This window comes from Ambystoma mexicanum, chromosome 9 (assembly GCF_040938575.1).
Source record: "Ambystoma mexicanum isolate Mex_15411 chromosome 9, UKY_AmexF1_1, whole genome shotgun sequence".
Taxonomy (NCBI): domain Eukaryota; kingdom Metazoa; phylum Chordata; class Amphibia; order Caudata; family Ambystomatidae; genus Ambystoma; species Ambystoma mexicanum.
Window position 1 is genome coordinate 584,918,634 of NC_090931.1, and position 21,444 is coordinate 584,940,077.

Consider the following 21,444-nt stretch of genomic DNA (forward strand, 5'->3'; position numbering starts at 1 on the left):
GACGTATGTGCCGAACTTGCCGCAGTGCGCCGTGTGCTCACTGAGCTCTCACAAACCCTTAGGGACATGCATGGACGTGAGCAGGCAGAGACATCATCCGTTGCAAGTTCCGTCCAGGGCAGCCCCCAACGTAGATCTGGGAGGAACCTGCGCTCCACAGGCAGGGGTGCCCCTGATACCCGCAGAGGGGGCTTGCAATAGCGACAGCCCACTGACAATGAGCATCTTTGGACACTGGTGTTCGGGGGGGAGGTAGGAGGGTGGAGGGGGTTTTTTGGGCTCACTTGGGTGGCGGGTCGATAGGGTGTTCAACATGATATCACATATGCCATAAACAGTGCACGATCAACCAATGAGATGTGTGGACAATGATCTTTGTGTACTAGGCCATCATAGGCGTACAGTCCATATTGTGCATGTACCAGACACACACAGTGCCACGAGTACCGTGTCCATGTATCAGCCACCAGGCATGAGTGCTAGAAGCATGCATCAATGAGATGCTGACGAATGTCACGTCCCTCCTGTGCCTCGCAGACTCCTTGAGGTGCTGCCACATCCCCACCCTCATCATGACCATCTTCAGGTGCTTGCAGTTCTGCATCAGGGGGCATGGGCACATTCCTACGTACGCACATGTTGTGGAGCATGACACATGCCATGACCATCTTTGCAACCTTCTCATGGCGGTACAGGAGTGCCCCGCCAGACCTGCTGAGGCAGCGGAAACGAGTCTTCAGTAGGCCGAATGCCTGTTCAATGACTACACGGGTACGTGAGTGGGCATGGTTGTAGTCCTCCTCATGCTGGTCCCGTGGGTTCCGGACTGGTGTGAGGAGCCATCTCTTCAGTGGATATCCAGCATCACCTGTATGTGGACGATAAACGTATGATGTGGAATGCCATTGCTACGTACGCACACCGCCCCCCCTCCCCCTTCCTGCCAGGTCATTGCCGATTCACATACCCCACATTATCATGCATGAAATGAGACTCACCGAGTAGCCAGGATCTGTTCCCTGCGTGTCGCTCCATGTAGCGTGGTATTGTAGTGTTCCTCAAGACCATAGAATCATGGGTTGATCCAGGGAATCGGGCACAACAATGTGTAATGATCCTGTTGGAGTCACACACCATTTGTACATTCAGGGAATGAAATTGTTTTCGGTTGCGGTACTGGGCCTCCATGGCATGTGGGACGACCAATTCCACATGGGTGCAGTCGATGGCACCAATGCAACCCGGTATGCCGGCAAGTGCATGGAATCCCACTTTTGTGTTGGTAATTTCCTGCTCCGAGCGTGGTAGGGAGATGTAGTTGTCTGCGTGCTGCAGGAGGGCATCGAGCACTTGCAATAGTGTCCGTGAGAACAGTGGCTGAGAAATGCCATGCAACTGTCCGACTGTGTGCTGGTAGGTGCCTGTGGCCAGGAAGTGTAGTACAGACACCACCTTCAGTAGGGGTGGGATGGCGGTTGGGCTATCTATCATGCTGACAAGGTCAGCCTGTGTCATGTCCACAATGGCGGCTATGGTGTCCCGGTCCAAACGGTAGAGGGTGTGGATCTGCTCATCAGTGAGGTTGAACGGATGTGCTCGGAGGCGTGGGATTGCGGGCTGCCTGCGTGGTGGTAGTGGCTTTGCTGGCGGCCCTTGCTGGCCCTGCCTTGGCCTCCTCCTCCTCCTGCGTCTCCTCCGTGCGGCCGGTTGTAGTTGGTGTTCGTCTTCTTCCTGGAGTTGGAGTACTTGCAGTGCTATCAGGTCCCCCAGGGCCAACATCGCGAGTCCTGCCGGTAGCATTTCGGAGTGGGTGTGGTTGTGGGAGGAGACTGGGTGTGCAATTTATGTGTTTTCAGGCTGTATGGCCTCCACCTGTGGTGATTCATTCCACCTGTGCAAGCTGCTCTCCCCTTTGGCCGAGCACGTCCCGCACACAACGCTGCAATTCGAGTAATAGCATCTTGCTATTACAATCATGTATTTGTACCCGATGGCCGTGTAACATTTGGTGATATGTACATTCGGCTATGGTCCCATTGTTTCACATACAATCTTTGCAGTCGCGAACAGACTTGTGAAGGGTCAGTGGAACGTAGTACTCGAGTAACGGTGGGCCCTCATGCATCACTGTACCGAGTTGCACCGACGGGCGGGGCGTCCCATTCGTGGGTGAAGGCAGTTGCCATTTTCACACACAGCCGCACTAGATGGATTAATTTGTGATTTCAAACGGCCACAGATGCCTTTTCGACGTGATGTTGCAAATGAGGAATTCGAAGGGCGGCGCTTTCGGTTTTCAGCTAGCGGCGAGGAGATGCCCACAGGACTGACTGCAAATATAACGTTCTATTGTTCAATGTCCTTGGGACAGGGGCCATGGCGAGGATGCAATGATTGATATGAATAGTATGGGATGCGCAATAGCGACGTGGGCGATGAGGCCGGACGTTCCCAAATACATGTTACTTCACGACACTGGAATTACGGGCTGGGGCACTGTGGATTTTGCAGGCTGCATAGCGCACAGACTCAATGGAAATTTCTAATGTTATGTGAGTAAATATTCAGGCGTATTTATGCCGGGATGAGGGAATGATGAATGGATGCATGGGCAGATGATTTGATACAGAGTTTGCCATGTACAGGGCTTCTTTGAATCTGTCCGCCTCCCCTGCGCTATGTGATGCAGGGCTGCCATAGTGGGACCATCGTCTATCTGGCCTTGTTGAGCCCTCCCTGTCTCGACGCGCCTTCAGACACTTGTGTCCATGCACGTTAACATTCCCATCTGATGGATTCTGTTTTCACAGACGCATGCACAGGTACACTCGTTTGTGATGGTGTTTACACCTCGATATAGATGGTTATGAGTCGCAAGTGGTTTTGGGGTGGTGATGATCCTTTGGAGTGGGCTAGCATGCATATGGCTGTGGATTTAGTGTGATCATTGGAGTGAGTTGTTCGAATGTAGTTCTGATGGCCATTTTGTTCTTTTTCTTTTCTTTTGGTTGACAGGTATCTCCTCCCCTTTTGCCACTGCCATCTGTATGCCACTCCTGCAGATGGCTTTTACTCCCGACACCTGCTGCTTCGTGTTAATCAGTGGAGCAGCATTACGATCTTATGGGACGATCGCCAATGGGCCACATGCCCTTACGCAGTACTAGTGGCTCGGAGCAACATTTCGGCCTTTCAGCTGGACTAGTGCCTCCCCATTGGGACGGCCCTGCGGTTCTGTGCGCTACCATGTTGCCTTTTCATACGTGAATGTGGCTCTGTGTACCATGATGGAACAGGGCGTCACACAAGTAGTAGCTGCTCATTTCTTGCGGATGCAGCCCACAATGGTGAAATGTGTTTTGGAGTTCATGGCCTAATGGCTGTATGGGCTTGGTGATTTTGTTGTGCATTAAATTTCTATTCTGATATGGACCGTGTAGCGTTCTTCTTTGCGAGTGATGTGGCATAATCCTATTTGGGGAGCGATGTATTGTGAGGAGATCTGCATTGGGTTCCAGCTTCGGAGTTTAGTTGCGTGGTACTGTGCTGGGCGCGTTTGCCTACGAAGCCCAGTGAGGTCAGGGATGGGGGCTGCCAATATGACTGTTTGAATGTTGTCATGCTCAGGGGCGGGGGATTGGGTTTTGTGTAACAGATGCCGGTCAGCCAGGTGGACTGGTGGAATGATGTGATTTTCGGAATATTGCTGGTCACAGGTGCCTGTGTTTGCGTGCGTTTCTTGGTGGGGGACTGTGGTCATGTCCATTGGAATGGCTTCTGTATTCGTGCCATCTGTGCCCTGCAGCTCCCATTGGCCCCTCTTGTGATTCTTTTGTTCGTTGGCATGCATGGGTGACTTGTACATTTCACTGGTTGCATTGTGACTTCATTGCACCTACGGGGAGTTGTACTTTGTGGGCAGGGAGCGGTGTACAGGCACTCAGTGGGGCCGTTTACGGTTGATTCGCGATGCCGTACTTCTCACCATGGCGGAATGGTACTTTCCGCCGTGCTTGATGGCGTTAGGAACATGTCCGGTAGGGTCGGAATTCGCGTACCCTTGCGCCATGGTGGTATTTACGGTTTGGCATGGCGCGCGCGCGCGTACTTGGTGCAGTTAGCGTTGGCGTTCACTACGGTGTCGCTAATGGCTTCGTACTTTGCGGTGACGGGTCATAGTCGCACCGAGCGCTATTCGATGGCGGTATTGCATTTCTGCCATCGTTTTTCGATTTCCGCCAGGGTCGTAATGAGGGCCTATGACTGCATATACTGCTTGTATCCCCACCAAACATTTGACTACTGCCATTTCTGTAAAGGTCTCCGTTCTAAGACACTCAAGGTTAGAAATCGAAGACTGGTCTTTTGGCTCAATGAGGGGAACTAACCCAAGCACCCCTACAACATCGAATCGAATCGACCAAAAGCATGGCCATTCCCACAGGGAAACGACTATAGTCGAGGGAGACAAAAATAGGTCGGAAGAAAGGCTGCCGAAAAAGACCAAACACTGAGCTATCAACGTTAGGCGATCCATGGAGCCGGAAAGTCTGTTGTGACCCAGAGAAGGTCCGTCGTCGCCGGGATGGAAGTTGGGGATGGAAGGCGGCAAGTCGACAGGGAGAAGGAAACACAAATAAAGGTCATTCGTGGAGGAAGAGGAAGCCTCATCAAAGTCACCACTTGGTCCAGTGGGGAGTCACAGGGAAACCCAAAACCCCTGGGACAAGCTAAGACTGGCCATGGGTGCCTCCTAGCATCACCATTCACGACTGTAGCCACAAGTCCCTCTTCGTCGACTACACAGAAGGGACATTAACAGTTGTCAACAAAGGCCGGTCAATGCACCAAAGGGATATAAGCACACTTCAACCACGTCGATGCAGTAGGAGCTGGCAAAGGCACATAAGAAGGGCCCGCTGACTAAGCACAAACACAAGGCCGCTTCACATAAATACAGGGCAGCTAGCCCCTCGACGAAACCCCACAAAATAGTCTCGTCCATGACGCTTCACAAGGCTGGCCTGGCGACGGCACTCCATAAACCTGGATCGTCGACGAAGAACCGCACGAAAAGAGACAGCACAGGTTCAGCCACCTCGTCCCTGCCTATAGGGACTGCATGGGGGGAAGGAAACGCCTCAGTCGACAGAGAAATAAAACATTCTGCCACCTCCTCAACCAAAGAGGTAGACACCTCTGGGGACTGCCCAACAACTGCTCGAACCCATACGTCAGGTCTCCCCAATTCAGTACTCCTATGTAATTCCTGAGGATGTATTGCACTACGAATTTGACACCGACTTTGAGACCCAACATCAGCAAGCCCAAGGTTCAGAATCAGACCAGTCAGTTATAATGCTAGAGGAGGCACTAACTAGACCCCAAACAACAGAAAAACACATCCCGGAGGAAGGCCCTTTGGGGGTCAACCACCAGGAAGAAGTGGAGCCAGTCCCAGACATAGGCTCCTCCCACCTAGAAGTACAACAAAGAGAAGTACGGGCGCTATTAACAAACCCCCAAGCCTTACTGTCTACAGGTACTCTCTTTTCTGCATAGGGTAATCACCCAGCTTGATGCAGCGCTAATGAGACCAGTGATGCCATCCTTACAACCTCTGCCTAAGACAGCGGTGGCACACCCCTCTCCACAGAGGTCAAGATCTAGATTAGGCGGCAGGTCAGCAAGGTCCTCCAGTGGACGGTCACAATCCAGGTCAGTCTCCCCAGGTCCCCTGCCAGTCCTTAGGGGCAGAAGTGCATCACCAGCGCTAACCTCGCCATCACGCAAAAGAAGTGGCACCATCTCATTGCTAGTGCGATCAGTGCCAGAAGAGGGGAAACTGATGGATACAGATGCAGGCAAGCCCCAGGACACAATGGGGGTCATTACAAAGTTGGGGGTAGGGGTTTAACTGGGCCGGTAGGGCTGCCGGCCCCGTTAAACCCCTTCCGCCGCATTGCAAGGTTTGCTCGCGGGACCCGGTAAGGACGCCTGGTTTTACCAGGCGGCCTTAGCGGGTCCTGCGAGCAGATCAGCATGCTAACAACGGGCCTGTTATTAACGGGCCCGTTGTTAGCATGCTCCCCATTCCATTGAGCCCTTTGGGGGCTCAAATGGGATTGGGGATGTACCAGGTCTGGGTTCCCTGAATGGGGAAGTATCGGGTCCTCCAAGGTTGGAATGGACCGGTACTTCCCATTCAGGGAACCCGGACCCGGTACCCGGTAAGGGGGTAGCCAGGCCGCTAACAGCGGCATGGCTACCTCCAAACTTATAATGACCCCCAATGTCTTTGTCATCCTACTCCCCGCAAAGGGAAGTCAATTGGGACATGGATTCCCCACAGGAATTTGCCCCGGGACGAGCAGTCAGCCAAACCGTCCCCCCCAGGACAACATCACAGGGTTCCATTGCACCATCATGAAAGCTTGTCTCATAAGATGAGGAGTGCTTTTTATTTGACCACATGGGAAAGAGGAGGAAGGCAGTCATCTCGATACCTATCCGTGACCATATCTGGCAAGAGGGACTTAAGATAATGAAGCACCCATTCACAATCCAGCTTTTAAAGGATTCCTCTATGAGAAGTACACCCCGCCAGAAAATGCACCCAAGTGCATAACTTTTCAGCCTTCACCCGAGTCAGTAGTGTCAGCAGCGGCAAACCGAAAGACAAAATAGAAAGCAGAAGTGCGTGGTATCCCGGAAAAGGAGGCGTGCAAACAGGAAACCTTTGGGAAAAATGTCCTGTCACTTGGTGCCACGCAGTGAAAGCATCCAACTCCCTGGCCATCATTGCCAGGCACGGTAGATTCTCGAACATCCCCCAGAGGAAAAACGAAAGGAGGCGAAGGTGATCCTAAAGGAAGGGGAAGAAGCCTCCAACCTAGGGATCAACATGGCAGTGCACCTGGCAGAAACAGGGTTTAAACGGTATCCCTACATATTATCCCCACCAACAATATTGCCGTACACATGGTCGTTTGTCTCACCATAGGTGATATTTTTGGGGGGGATAATTTGTGGGAGCGGGGGATGCGGGGGTGTCCCCCGCACATTTCAAAATAATGCAAGGGTTGCAGGGGTGTCCACCGCAGGGTCCATGGCTCAATATCGCCACAAAAATATGGCGATATTTTTGTATCGCGATATTTTTTGCAGGGATATTAGCACATGGAACCGTTTAAACAGGTGGCCAATGGTGTGGTCCTAAGAAGGCAAGCATGGCTCCAATGCACGGAATTCCGAGCTGATGTCCACCACAAAACATGCCCTTTAAGGACGACACTCTTTTTGGTCTGAAGATTGACAAAACTCTCAAAACCATCAAAAGGTACAAAGATACAAACATGTACATTCTGATCCTTAACGTCCTTACAGAACCGCCCACCCTTTCGTCAGTTTAGGGGAGCCGCGGGCAAAACATTCATGTCTTCATCTAACAGGGGCCGATAATACTGTAGGGGCTTGGCATATTACTCCCAGAGGTACAAGAGAGTGTAGCAAGGGTACCAGAAGTCCAAAGGCTATATTCGGAGCCAACGCCCCTTCCATGCCTTTAGACCACTCGTGCACAAGTCCGCGCTCCTCGCAGAAGCGCAGCTCATGCTGCAAAAAAGGGCCATAGAAAAAGACCCTAGAGACCTCAAGGGGGAAAGGAGTATACTCCCAGTACTTCATCCGCAAACCGGATGGAAAATGGAGGCCCATTCTAGACCTACGGAGGTTAAACAAATACATCAAGTGCCAAAAGCACGTAATAGAAGCAATGCAGCACCATGACTACCTCGCGTCCTTAGATCTCCAGGACGCATACTTTCATGGCCCCATCCACTCAGAGCATCGAAAGTATCTCCGGTTCATGGTCGGCTACCAATTCAGAGTGCTTCCATTCGGTCTAAAATCTGCTCTTCGCACTTTGCAAAGTGCCTCACGCCAGTGGCGGCCAATCTTTGCAAAAAGTGTCATCATGCCTATCCCTATTACGACGACTGGCTGGTACACGCACCATCCAGGGCGTGTGCAAAGCTCTCCATTGTGGCAACAGTGTGTCTTCTCCAAACATTAGGCTTTGCCATCAATTACAACAAATCTTTCTTTCAGCCATCGAAGAAACTTCTATTCCTTGGAGCGGAATTCTCCACCCAGGAACCCAGAGTGTGCCCCTCACATGACGTGGTAAACGCCCTTGCAATACTGCTGAAAACCTTCACACCAAACAAAATATGAACAGTGTGTCACTGCTTGCAGCTGCTCGGTACAATGGTGTCACCCCTGGCCCCGCACTGCAGGCTCCACATGAGGCCACTGGAGGAATTCCTGTCTGCGAACTGGTCCCAGATAACCGGCTCATGGGGGGAAAAGGTGCAAATCCTTCTCAGGCTGTGCTCAAGACTCCGATGGTGGGCCAACAAGGCCAATGTCCACAGAGGGAAGACGTTTCAGGATCCAACTCCCAACAAAACATTGGTGACAGACGCCTCCTTCCAAGGGTGGGGCGCACACATGGACCAAATGCATGTCAGAGGGCTGTGGACACCCCACAAGATGGCCCTACATTTAAATGTGCTCAAGCTCAGAGTGGTTCGGTGGGTGCTCAGATCATTCCTCCCTATACTGAAAGGCCAGACAGACAATACCACCACAATGTATTATCTGCGTAAGCAAGGGGGATGAGGTCCAAGATATTGTCCAAGGAAGCCCAACTGACTTAGGTACAGAACCAGGCGGCGGACAGCTTCAGCAGGTGAGCGTTGCAAAGCCACGAATGGGAGCTCAACTCCTTGATGCTATAGTCACTATTCGGGCTCTGGGGACAGCCAACAGTAGACCTATTTGCAACAGTCCACAACACAAAGTGCACCAGGTACGCCAGCAGGATACCCCAAAAGGCCTCAATGGGCAACATGTTTGCTTTTCCATGGGTTGTCCTCTTCGCGTACGCGTTCCCTCCATTTCCATTTCCCCACAGGACAATACAGATGATGAAGCCGCACTCCTGCATGGGGATTCTCATCTCATCAAAGTGGCCGCACTAGACCTGGTACTCTGACCGCGTCCAGCTCTCCAGGAACAAACCCATCCGACTCAGCGATTGTCCAAACCTCATCACCCAGGCCCAAGGGAAGATAATACACCACGACCTGCCTGACGACGTGGCTCCTGACTTCGCTGAGATCGGAGGCCTGTACTATATTGCAGGGAGTGCAGGCACATTCTGGCGGCAGCAAGGGCCCACTCCACTAACAAGTCATACGGCCTGAAGTGGTGCGGAACCCAGCAAGTGGTGCGAAACCCAGCGTGGGCAACACCAGGCAAGGCTTAACCCATTCTGGGTGTTGCAGGAGGATATACTGCCATACCTACTTTGGCTAGCCAAGCAGGGCCTCAACCACAGCTCCATAAGGGTATATTTGGCAGCCATCTCTAGAGACACTGCTGGAATAAAGGTTCTCCCCTCTATGACCGCAGGCTAATCAAGCATTTCCTCTGTGGCCCGTTTAGGAGGATCCCTCCAGAAAAAAACAGATATCATCGGAATGGAGCCTTAATACGTACTCTCAGGGCTCATGAAGAAACTTTTAGAGCCGATGGCCACTACATCACTAAAATATCTGTTGTGGAAGGTAGCATTTCTGGTGGTGATTACATCAGCCAAAAGGGTATCCGAGCTGCACTGCTTCGCAGTTAACCAGCTTTACCTGAGTTTTCAAAAAGACAAAGTGCTACTCATGATGAACCTGTGTTTCATTTGCAAAGTCACCATGGACATCCACAAGAACTCGATGATCGCCTTACCGGTTTTCTTTAACAAACCAACATCCCCAGCGGAGGTGACATTGCATTTGCTTGATGTCAAGCGAGCATTAAAATACTACATTAACCAGACCCACTCCTTTCGGAAGTTGATGCAGCTTTTCCTAACGTATGGTCTGACGAATAAAGGCAATTCACTCTCCAAGCAAAGCATAGCAAGGTGGATCTTGTCTACCATCACACTCTGTCACAAATCAGCAGGGAAGCCCCTCCAGGAGCACCCCCATGATCACTCCACAAGAGCGACAGCGACCTCGGCAGCATGGTGGTTGGGGGTTCCGATCGCAGACATCTGCCAAGTGGCTACCTAGTCAGTGCTGCATACTTTCACAAGGAACTACTGCCTGTAGAAGCTGCACACAGAGGATGTCCAAGCAGTCCTACAATGCCTGTTCCAATAAGGTACGATCCTATGGGTTTACTGAGCGAAAATGTGGTGTTTTTTCCTTTATACACTGCCATCTACTGTCTACTGCTACATAATCTATTCATAGCATGTGAATCTATTAAAGATCCAATCCAGGAGAAGTAGAAAACGTGTCACCTGTTACTCCTGTTCTCCAGCATTGGTATCTTTCAGAGCTTCACATGCGCCCTCCTTCCGTCCCATCAGGTAAAACCAAATACGCCGTCCGGGCGCCTATCGCCACAGGGTCAGAATCTGAGGGGAAGAGGAGGGTGCACTCTAGGACTACTCGAGGTCCTGTTGGTGGGGTCCAAACCCACCCATAAAAAGGGTGTAAGCCTACAAAATGTAGGAGGTTCTTGCCTCTAGCAAGGGGAATCAAAAGGTAACCGAGGATTTCCAGCCTGACGGAGGGGAATATTCATTGCTTGTGAATCTGTGAAAGATAATAATTCCGGAGACCAGGAGTTACAGGTAACAAACTTTATCCTTCTTAAGGACTTACCTGCTGACTCTAGAGTGTCTCTTCATAACAGATGGTGATGGGCTGGTCTTCTGATGCGGACCTAGGCGATAAGGAACTGGGAAGAGGAACAAAGGTTCATAGGTTACTTGCAGCAGGGGGTCCAGGTAGGGTTGGACAGGAGCCCCTTCCCCCCAAAAGTCGATTACCCACCACCCAAGGCAGGGAGGGGCAAGGACCTTTGGGGAAGTGACTGAGCTGTGGGGCCACCCAGGTTTGGAGGATGAAGACTAGGAGTGCCCTCTCCCACCTCAATGCACATGCTGTGGGAGCCCCTGGTACTATTTGGTGTACCCAGGGCAGAGCTTTGGTGCTGAGGGATGCCCTTTCCCATTCTGTGAAGTCCAGTGATGGAGGCTAGTACTTGGGGGTTGTGAGGAATTTGACCATCCACATGGAGGGTGTGCGCTCCCATGGGCTTTTTTGAAATTTTTAATGAAATTGAATGATGGTAGATCAACCTCCGGAAAATGTGTGGCGCTATTCCGTACACATTTTCCTATGCTCACCGCATGACATACACATAGACACGCGTACTCTTGGTGGACACAGCCTTCAGGCGCCATCCCCCCTGTCAGATTTAGTTGGAATATGACAGCCAAGAGTACATCAAGGGATCTCAGAAGGGGAAGGCAAAACCTTCCTCCTGCCATGGCCAGCCTAATTAACTAGCAATGGCTCCATGGTGCCACATTGCCCCTTGTTAGCGGCTGGTAGCAGCTTCACATACTAATCAGAGTTAATTGAAACATGCCCACGGGGGGCCTGGTCGCAGGACTAATAAAGGACAGGAAAACCCCAAAAACCTTTGATATGTACTGTGTCAACCTGAATCCAGCTTCCGCTTCTCAGTATCAAGGGCAGTGACCTGTCATATCTGGGACAGATGTTTATAGTGTTCGCCCCAGCAGGGGGACAGCTTTCAGATGGCACAAATATGTGGTTTGGCGGCAACCGAAAGTCTGGTTTCGCCGCATCTTCAAGGGAGACCTGACGCTTTAATCAGGAACCACAGAGAGCTCTATTAACCAGAGAGACCCCTTGATCCACAACGGACAGGAAGATGGTTGGGACTTAGTAGTACATGTTTTCACCACTTTAGCTTTTCTGTTGCAAAGCACTCTGGTTATGACCTCATGCATACACAAGATTGTTGGTGGGGACCCAGGATTGGTTCATTAAGTTAGGCTTAGCCTACACCAATCACTGTGGCCCATTTGGCAGTAAAAGAGGGTTGAGCCCCTCTTTTGGCAGATCATCTGAAGACTTTGCAAGGGGTAACAAGAAGAACTCATTTGGGCCCTGGCCGAAGGTACAGTCTGCCTTACAGCTTCCACCAGTGAAGGAAGGTCAGGATTTCCAAAGAGGAAGCAATATCCCTCCACTTAACATCTCCCAGGGAACAGAAGGAGATGCTGAATCTAGAGGACCCTCAGCAGCTCCAGAACCGGTACCCAGACAGCACACAGCGTGCTCTGCTAGGCTCTGCCTCAAGCTTCCTTGGTGGGAAGTGCCAGAGAGTCTCTGAACCAAACCAAGGGCACAGCCGTTGCCTGCAACATTCTCCTCACCTTTGAGCCATCTGACTTAAAGGATGACACAAACCCAGTGAAGAAGCTAGGAGGAGTACATCGACAAGCATCAACCAGTGTCCGTCTTAAAGGACTTTTTTGAGGCAGTTGAGTCCCTTGAGCTGCAACCGACTGCACTGCTGACTTGTTATGCCGCAGTCGCTAACACTGTCCGAGATGCCTCAAACAGTGCTTCTGACCTGCTGACTAGCACTGAGACAACGATTCCTGTCCTGAGCCCCCATGTAGGCCCGCTCGCCGAATTGCCTGCCGCCTGATACCCGCAGCTGTCTCCCATCTTGAACTCTGTCGCAGAAACTGCCAAGCGCCCTGAAACAGACTCTAAAATGTTGAGCACCAATAACTTCTACAAGCACAAAGTACGTTGTGGTTCTTTCCCACTGGTCCTTCTCCAAAGGCCCCTAGTGACATTTTACGACCCATTGCTACCTTTGTGCTGAAACCAAGTATCATTGAACTATTGCGATTGATTACTTTACAGACTATCCTCCTGTCAGTATCCAGAGTGTGTCCCTTTTCCTTCTTAGAAATGGTATGTCCTCTGCGTTCCTTTACAGGATGGGTTGTATTTTGTAGTGTGCTAGAACTGTCTTTTGTGTTAATGATAAAGTAGATCGTTTTATACGACCCTGACGGGAAAGTCCCTTTTATCATAGATTAGCAATTGTATTTTTGCAGTTTTGCAACTAACCAACGATCCACGACCAGAGATAAGCATTCCGTTCCGTCCACGTTACCGAAATTGGACAAGAAGGTTTATAATTTACTTGTGTTTCCAATCTGTTCAGATCCCTTCTGGTGTACTTGGAGTGTGGGGCTGATTGATGGTTTAGAAACTGATATTCATCCCTGGACCTCTGGTGACCCGGAAGTTGATTAGTCACAGGGGTGCTTTTCCGCTTTCCCTAGGCCAAACTGGAGCTGCGCCTGTAACTGTGTTTGCAAAGCGCTCCAAGGCTGTTGACTAGTAAGAGAGGATATTCTGGGGAACAATTGAAGCAGTCTGATGCGAGGATCACCCAGCACAGAAGATTGGGACCCCTGCAGAACAATGAGACTGAAAGAAAAACGCTCCTGAGTATTATTTACGGCCAATGAATAGGGGCTTACTTTCCGCTTCCCCATTGTGGCAGTTGGAGCTGGCCATATATTCCAAAGACCCGCTCATCTCCTTGGTCCTGTGAACACTGGTGATGTCACATAAGGTCGTGTTCGGATGCTGACAGCTCGAACGTCCAGAGATATTCTGACCAAGCAATTCATTCTTCCTTCTGTTGCAGTGTTCAGCTATAGACAAACAAGGATTGAGTTAAGAATGTTTTCACCTCTTTCACCATCATGACGTCGAGATGGCTGTGACAATGAGAAAATCGTTCAGGTTGGCAATTGACCGCTGCCTGGGAGTTCTTTAGGAAAGCGGTACTGGTAGGTAGGGTGACCAGACGTCCCGGTTTTGCCAGGACTGTCCCCGAATTTAGAGCTCTGTCCCCCTTTGTCAAGATTATGGGCTCCATTGGAAACTGCAGTGGTCCCAGTTTTTGGTAGTAGGTCTTCATAGCTGGCAGGCAGGATTGCACAATCTCGCACAAAAGAAATGCTGCAATTTACAATTTAAGATAGTGTTAGTTTGTGATAAATTAGTGTTAAATTATTTATAATATGTTTTTATTTGAACAGTAACACTTAAACCCCCCTTCTCCAACTGCTACCAAAGTGTGCCTTGACAGCCACTTTAGTTAGTTAGTCCTACTCTTATGTTACTTGCCCTGTCCCGGTTTTTACTTTTTAAATCTGGTCACCCTATGGTAGGCAACTAAGGCTCCCAAAACAAGGAGTGCTGCACATGTGTGGCTTTAAGGGCCCTAGTGAGGTATCCTGTACTTTTGTGCTTCTTGGAGGGAACGTAATTGTGGGAGCTATCAACAACCATCCAGCAGTTGTCCGACCAGTATACTTAAAGGGGAAGTTTGCTCAAAAATTTTATTGCCCCGATTGTTCGGGCATTTACTTTTAAGTATACTGTAATTGATCTTAAAAAAATGTCCTATGCATCTTACCTCAGTTTTACTCACTTTTACACATGCGAAAGCAACGGGTTGGGCGCCAGCATCTTGTGCTAATCTTTTGATGCATCAGCAATAAGTTGAAGTCCCTTTGCAGCACGAATATAGATCGCCTGCCCCTCAAACTGACATCACTAGTCCAAACGATATGCTCCACCTATTTTCATGACGTTCATGCCCAGCGTAGCCAAACGTGCCCCGTCATCGCCCACGCCATAACGTTACTTAACGCAGAACCAGGAAGATAAACACACACATTGTCTCACAGCACATAACTGTTCTTTCTTGTCCCAAATAGGAGAGCAAAACATTTATTTTTAAGAAAACATCAATAGTCCGCAATGTAACAGGTGCTTTTATTTAGCAAAGAACACTCACAAGAGAAGATTAAGTCCGCAAAATGAATGATATATTTTTGCAATACAAGTTATAGCTAGCGAACATCGCATGCATCAAACGGTTTTTTATAACTTCCTCATGATACAGAGATTGCGTTCAGAGTTCAATCAATCCCTGTACTTCAATTCTAGTGTGTCCTCATATTACACCACCAAAACCTTCTAAGGGTGCATATGGTGTTCCGTTTGTGAGAAGATAGGGATTCTTTTCACTTTCAAGTGCAACGCTTTCGCATCAGCACGTTTTCACATCATAAACACTGACAGGTTGCACCTTATTGCTGGTCACGCTAAACAACAGATTGGTCCCTGTCGGCCGTCCCTCATAGTGGTTGTCAAATAAGCACCGTTGATGATTATACGCTAATGTTGATTGAAGAATCCATCCAATGGTAGTTGGTAAAGATGGAATGCGGACTGAAGAATATAGGTAGAATATAGCTGTGTAGATAACTGAATAAAAGAATATATTTTAGTAGCCGTTCTCTCATTGAATATAACAAGTTACCTTATAATTCAGAACTGGATGAAACCTAATCATAACCACAAACCACACAGAAGGAACACAGACATGTCAAAACGGGGGAGTACGTCAAACCACGACGTGCATGAAAGGTTAGCTCTGTGAAGTAGTTATCCCTCCCAGTGGGAGGGAGAACCAGATACACCCACTTCACATAGGGGGCCCTACCACAAGATATGGACAGACATGGTCATGTTTTCAATTGAACCACAGACAGATGGCATTATAATAGGAGTGGTAAGAGTAGTGATCGAAAAGAGAACCCAGTGCCCATTGCAAAGGTTCTGCCCCAGCCCTCCCCCTCCGAACCCCCCACTTTATGTTGCACAAGGATGCAGCAATGACAGCACACCAGGATATCTCAGGGGACAAAGTGGTGTAGATATCATTATCCTGCATACAGGTTGTGGGTGCAGGTTTTTTGTGGAATAATCATCACAATATGGTCCAGCTAACAACCCATAACTCTGCACAGAATATTTTAGTGGGCAAGGCCAGTAAGGAATATGTCCAAAAAAGTCATACCTCTATTCACACCTCTTTAAACTATACACAAATAACAATTATTACTAGACAGATAAACAGCAAGTTCTGCACACAGGTTTTTGTAGTGCACGGTATGAATATCATTCAACATAACATCACATACTGTGTCAATTCTTTTGGTCGAATCGCACATTCGCATGTCAAGGAATTAGTCATCATGCAAACAGCACACATGCCGTTTTTAATCGCTCAAATATTCTATATAGTTAAGCTTACATAATTTCTGGAAGTTCCATTCTCTCGATGTCACAGTGAGTAACTGCTCCGAATAACAGATTGCAGAAATGGAAACTAAAGTTTTGTATGTCCACTTTCAATATAGTAAATGTTAAACATTTTTCGTGGGTATTCGACACATTGGGCCTCATTATAAGTTTGCCGGTCTGGAAACTACGGTACCAGTAGGCTTGCCGGGACTGTAGTTAATGGACAGGCAAACTACGAGTTCTGCTCGCTGGTGTTTTTTCTCCCGCCAGGTCTGATCTGGCAGGAGGAATGGCACCTGCGAGCAGAGCAGGTCAGATGCACCGGCACCATTCTGCATGGTGCCGGTGCACTCGACCTCCCCATTCCCATTGAGCCCTGTGAGGCTCATATGGGAATGGGGAGCATTTAATTCTGACGTCCACGGATGGGCAATTACCGGGTCTGGCTGGGCCATAATGACCCGGTAATTGCCCATTTGCGGGTGCCTGACAAAATTGCAAGTTTGGCGGCAGTCTGACGGTTTTACCGCCAAACTTGTAATGAGGCCCATTGTGTCCTTCGAACTGTTGCTTACTTTCGCCAAAGGCAAAATAATAATACCAACCTATTTTCAGTGATTGAAGCCAGTGACGGGTAGGTTTCGATTTTGGGAACGAATGCCACAAAAACACACACTGGACAAGAAGCTGCTTCGGGCAAGTGGTTCAGAAAACCAAGGACAGTTACAAACAGCAATGTAAAATATGTGCTGCGACAGAAACGTCAGGACCTCTCCCTCGTCCAGCACTGTTTCATCGCACAAAGCATACCCCTACTGCTAGTCTCCTATATACCTAACACCCTTTGTTACTATGTCCCTGTTCCACTCTTGAATCATTTGTTTGCTACTTACACTTCTGCCACATATTATACGGCTCTTACTATAATTCATGCATGTCCATTCATGCTCGCTTGTGAATCTGAAGCAGCCCTGTCTACCATCATGCGAGACAGTGTGACATTGTGTGCTCATACTAAATATGTCTCCTATGTGTTCATTCTCATGTCAAGTGGGCACATGAAGCACAAGGTGAACACTTGTACCCAGCATTCTACAACACAATTCTATTTCAAAGCGCCATAAGGTGAAATGGGAACACAGGTTGGGGAAAATAATGAATAAACAGTAAGTTACATTCCTGCTCTGACTAGGCCCTGTGCCAATCAGTCGTGCTAGTGCATAGGGGAGAGGTGATGGGGATGGAAGGAGGAGCCTATGGGTGTACAAGTGCTGGAGGAGGGCCGGTTAGGTTAAGTGCGAATCGGAGCCAGGGAGGAGAAAATCATGCTAAATGCTTGTATGGTCAGCTCTCGAGGGTGGTATGTATAGCCATCAAGCGGGGGCACTTGGGGCTGGGCATTGGTGGCCTGGGGTGGATGCTGCTAGTATTGACTAGGAGGATGAGCCAGGTAACCTGTGGGATTCATGAGGATAAGACCACCAGTAACAGCGGCAGTGGGGTGATTACCGGTGAACGGAAAGAGGTATAGAAGGGTGGAGTTTTTACCAGTTTGCGGAACTGAAGCGGGTGCTCCAGAACTCTGAGCGGGTCATGAATCCTGTTGGGAAGGCAGCCACTGGCTGAGGAGAGAGACTTGGCACGCACTCTCAGATTGGAGAAGTATTTTTGACTGTCGTGGAGTTGGAATTAGAGGAGCGTACGTCTGTATTAGGGTAGTATTTAGGAAGGAAAGTAGGTGATTGCATGGTCACAGGCCCCAGAACGGTTTGTAATTGATGCTTAGGGTCTTGAATTTGATCCTTGTAGCCACCTGGAGCCAATTAATAGATTGTAGGGCTGTGCTGACATCCTTTTTACCCCTTTCCATTGTCCTTTCAGCAAACTTATAGTGTCGATGGAACTCATCTCCACTTCGTCCATATAAAAAACATATCCCCTAATGGAACGACTTATTGCATATGCTAAGGGGAGGCCATGAGCGCAAGTGCCATGGATTGCTTTGGGGAAGGGTGTTTTGGGTCTACTAGAGGGTTTGACAGACACCAAGCCTGCAGACGAGGCATTCCAAGTACGAGTGAGTAAGATTGTGACGGATGGTGTCCCATACTCATTCATTCAATAAAAGGGCCACCCCAAAGTGACTTTTTAAATACCACTAGAGAATCTGAAAGCATATATATTAATAAATTAAAAGCACAACTAGTTTTCCTTGATTTAGAAATGAATGCACATACTTCAAATAATCACATTTACATTTTAGGTTTTATTATATAGGCAATAAAAAAATAGTTATAGGCGCCCCTATGTGAGAACGAACACTGCTAAATGACTGGTTCTTTGAGAACGTACCCACTTGAGAATCCGCAGCCTCACTTTAGCTCACTGTACCTTTCACAGAAAGGAAATATCCATTTGCGTATCAGTCTTTGTCCCACCCACATGGGCAGCCCAGCACTGAAATGCTATGCCAATTCTCTTCTGCACAAGAGTACCAACAGCAACCCCAGACACGTGTCTTCAGGCAAATTTCATTAAGATATTCATGAAATCTGATTAGGTGATACCTAGTACCTGGCCCTATTCCAAAAATATCATCTATGCATCTTCTCCAAACTATCGAATGGATATTCCAGTGTTTATTTTCCAGAATATGTTCCTTTTCAAGAAAATACATAAATATGTTTGCATAGGCATATTCATGAATATATTAATTAAATACACCCGGATCAAGTTCACTCTAGAGACAGGCGAACCACATTTACATTTCTTGGACGTGGACCTTAGAATATCTGACACTGGATTAGAAACCAATCTTTACCACAATCCCACATATGTCAACACATTTTTGCATTATGCTAGCTTCCACCCGAGACAAATGATGCAAATCTTACCTTAAAGTCAATTCTTACACATCAAAAGAATAACAACCAACACTGTGGCACTTGAAAATAAATACTTAAATCAGAAAACCAAATTCATCAGGAGAGGGAATCCTGCTGAGATTTTGGAACAAGCCAAAAAGAAGGCAGATGCAATTGACAGAGCGACACTACTTCACCCAGTTCCAAAAGGTAAAGGAGTTCCACTTCTCTGTATCTCTGAATTTTCCAGACAGAGTCTTCATCTGCGCAGAACCATCACCAACAATTGGAAACAGCTACACCATGATCCACTTCTTCAGAAACTGTTTCCTAAACCTCCTATGATGGCATTGTGTTGCAATTGGAATTGCAAGTGTAATACCATTACATTGTTTCTGTACAGTGTCCAAACATTTGGGAACATATTGAACATTTTATTGTGAACAGATTTTGAAGACAGCTACAAATCATTTAAATCTGGAAGTCAACCTTTCAACAAGTTCCAGTTTTGGAGGACAATGCTTGTTTGCAATGTTCTGTGGCATTGTATGTGTCCTGGGAACAAAATCAGGATCCATTCCATGCGTATGCATGGCCAACACAGTCAGTGTGAGATCTTTCACAAATTCAAAATCCATTTTCTGGTTTATCAACTTGGCCACCCATTGCTTGCTTCATTTTGTAATGGCCATGAAATAACGAAGCATCCCGAAAGTTCCTGCAGTTTTTGCTTGTTGCCTCCCAACATTCTCGTTGTGCGCAAGTACAGCCAGTCTTTTTCTGATCTCCATACCGTCTATGCCAAAATACAACCTTTGGGCCTGTACTTTAGGCACATATTATGGAACACCTTCAAATCTCCTGTATGGCAGAATTTGGTCAGTCCCTTCAGGTCTCTTGAAAGTGTTTTATCATACACCATCTTGTCAAGTGCTGTGTGTGGTGGTGAACATGGCACCAACCACTCCTTCTTACGCTGCGCCTTCGATAAAATTCCATGTCCACATTCGTGGAAATGTTTGTTTTCTCTCCATGAGTGTATGTTGGAACAAAGGTGCATCAATGAATGCCATTTTTCAAGTAGAATTTCTACCGATCCATCACAAGTTTTGTAGCTCCACCAAAGATGGTTGCTTAAAGGTTTTCTGAACCCTTTTTTCCACCAGCAGCTGTACTTTCTTTAGTGATTGATTTGGCAATGTGCCATGAATCAAATTGATGTTGAATGTGTGGAAACTGCTTTGCATGGCCTTTGCAATTCCAACATGCCTGTCAGTGGCTATCAGATATATTTGCATTCCCCTGGATTCCAGAGGTTCGATGGATTTAATGAAACCATGTTTCACCATGGCCACAGAGGTTGTACATTCAGACACCTGCAGGATGACCGAACTCACAATACTACTACAGCCTGCCCCTTTTCCTCCATACTTGTGGGACATTCCGTCCATCAGGATGGTGCCAGAGCACTTTTTAATAGCATCAAAAAAGTCACTTTTTTGTCCTTTGTTTATTTTTTACATGGGGCCACAGCACATGTCCTCAGCCCCGCCTTCTTGAGCTCTGCCCCGCACATCGCCCTTCCATCCTTTTCTCCACACGGTCGGGGTCGGACACACTAGCATCTCAGGGAATATTTTTATTTTTGTTCCCTTGTCCTTCATTTTCCTGCTCCGGTTCCATGGCCATCTTTTTTCGGTCTATGCTGGAGCGTCTGGGATTCGTGTCCTGTTCATCGTGTGACCACCGCTTCGCAAGGGCGTATCCCCACTTTCTTTGCCTGGAGTGCTTAGACCCGGAACACTGGTGGGACTCGTGCTTCTACTGCGACTCCCTCTCCGTTCGGGCCCTCCAGCGTTGGCTTGTGATGTGGGAGGAGGTGTTCCAGCGGATTCCTCCACCACATTTACAGCAGTTAATTGAAGTAAAAAGTAAGCGACCGGTAAATTAATTCCTTTTTAGGGCACCCCGGCCAGGGGACTCCTTCACAGGGTCTTCGTGGTCCGGGAGGGGCTCAAGTAGCTCTGTTAACAGGGATCTCCCTGAGGTGTCCCGAAAGGGATCTAATCGGCACTCCGGAGTTCCCTCCAATGTCCATTGCACAGGGCTGCCAGGACCAGATCTTAATCCAAGGTTCCCCTTTTGGGGGATAAAGTTAGGCCCAGTACTTCAAGAGCCGTTTTCACCGGGGTCAGTCCCGAGGTTTCCACATCTGGAACTAAGTGCACCGAGTCTCGGCTCGAGGTTCCTGTTAAGGTGCTAAACGTACTAGGGTTACCTCTGAGATTCCCCATCTTCGGGCTATATCTAAGACCAGCAAAATTGAGGGGCCCCCTTCGAGGGCTCTGGCTTCAGTGGGTGACTTAAGCCTTCCCACACTCAGGCCTGTGGTCTAACTGATCTTGCTGAGGGTGCAAAGATCACCTTAAGTCTTCAAGTACATGGTCCGTCGAGGTTCCCTCATTGGGGGCTAATTTATCAGCAGTCTCTAAGGGGTCACA

The 21,444-nt window shown here is 48.5% G+C and overlaps 1 protein-coding gene across 1 annotated transcript in view; it reads left to right on the forward strand.

The window, feature by feature from the left end:
• The window catches only part of ASPA (aspartoacylase), a 336,193-nt gene that overhangs the window by 62,128 nt on the left and 252,621 nt on the right, over positions 1-21,444 (forward strand). The window lies entirely within an intron of this gene.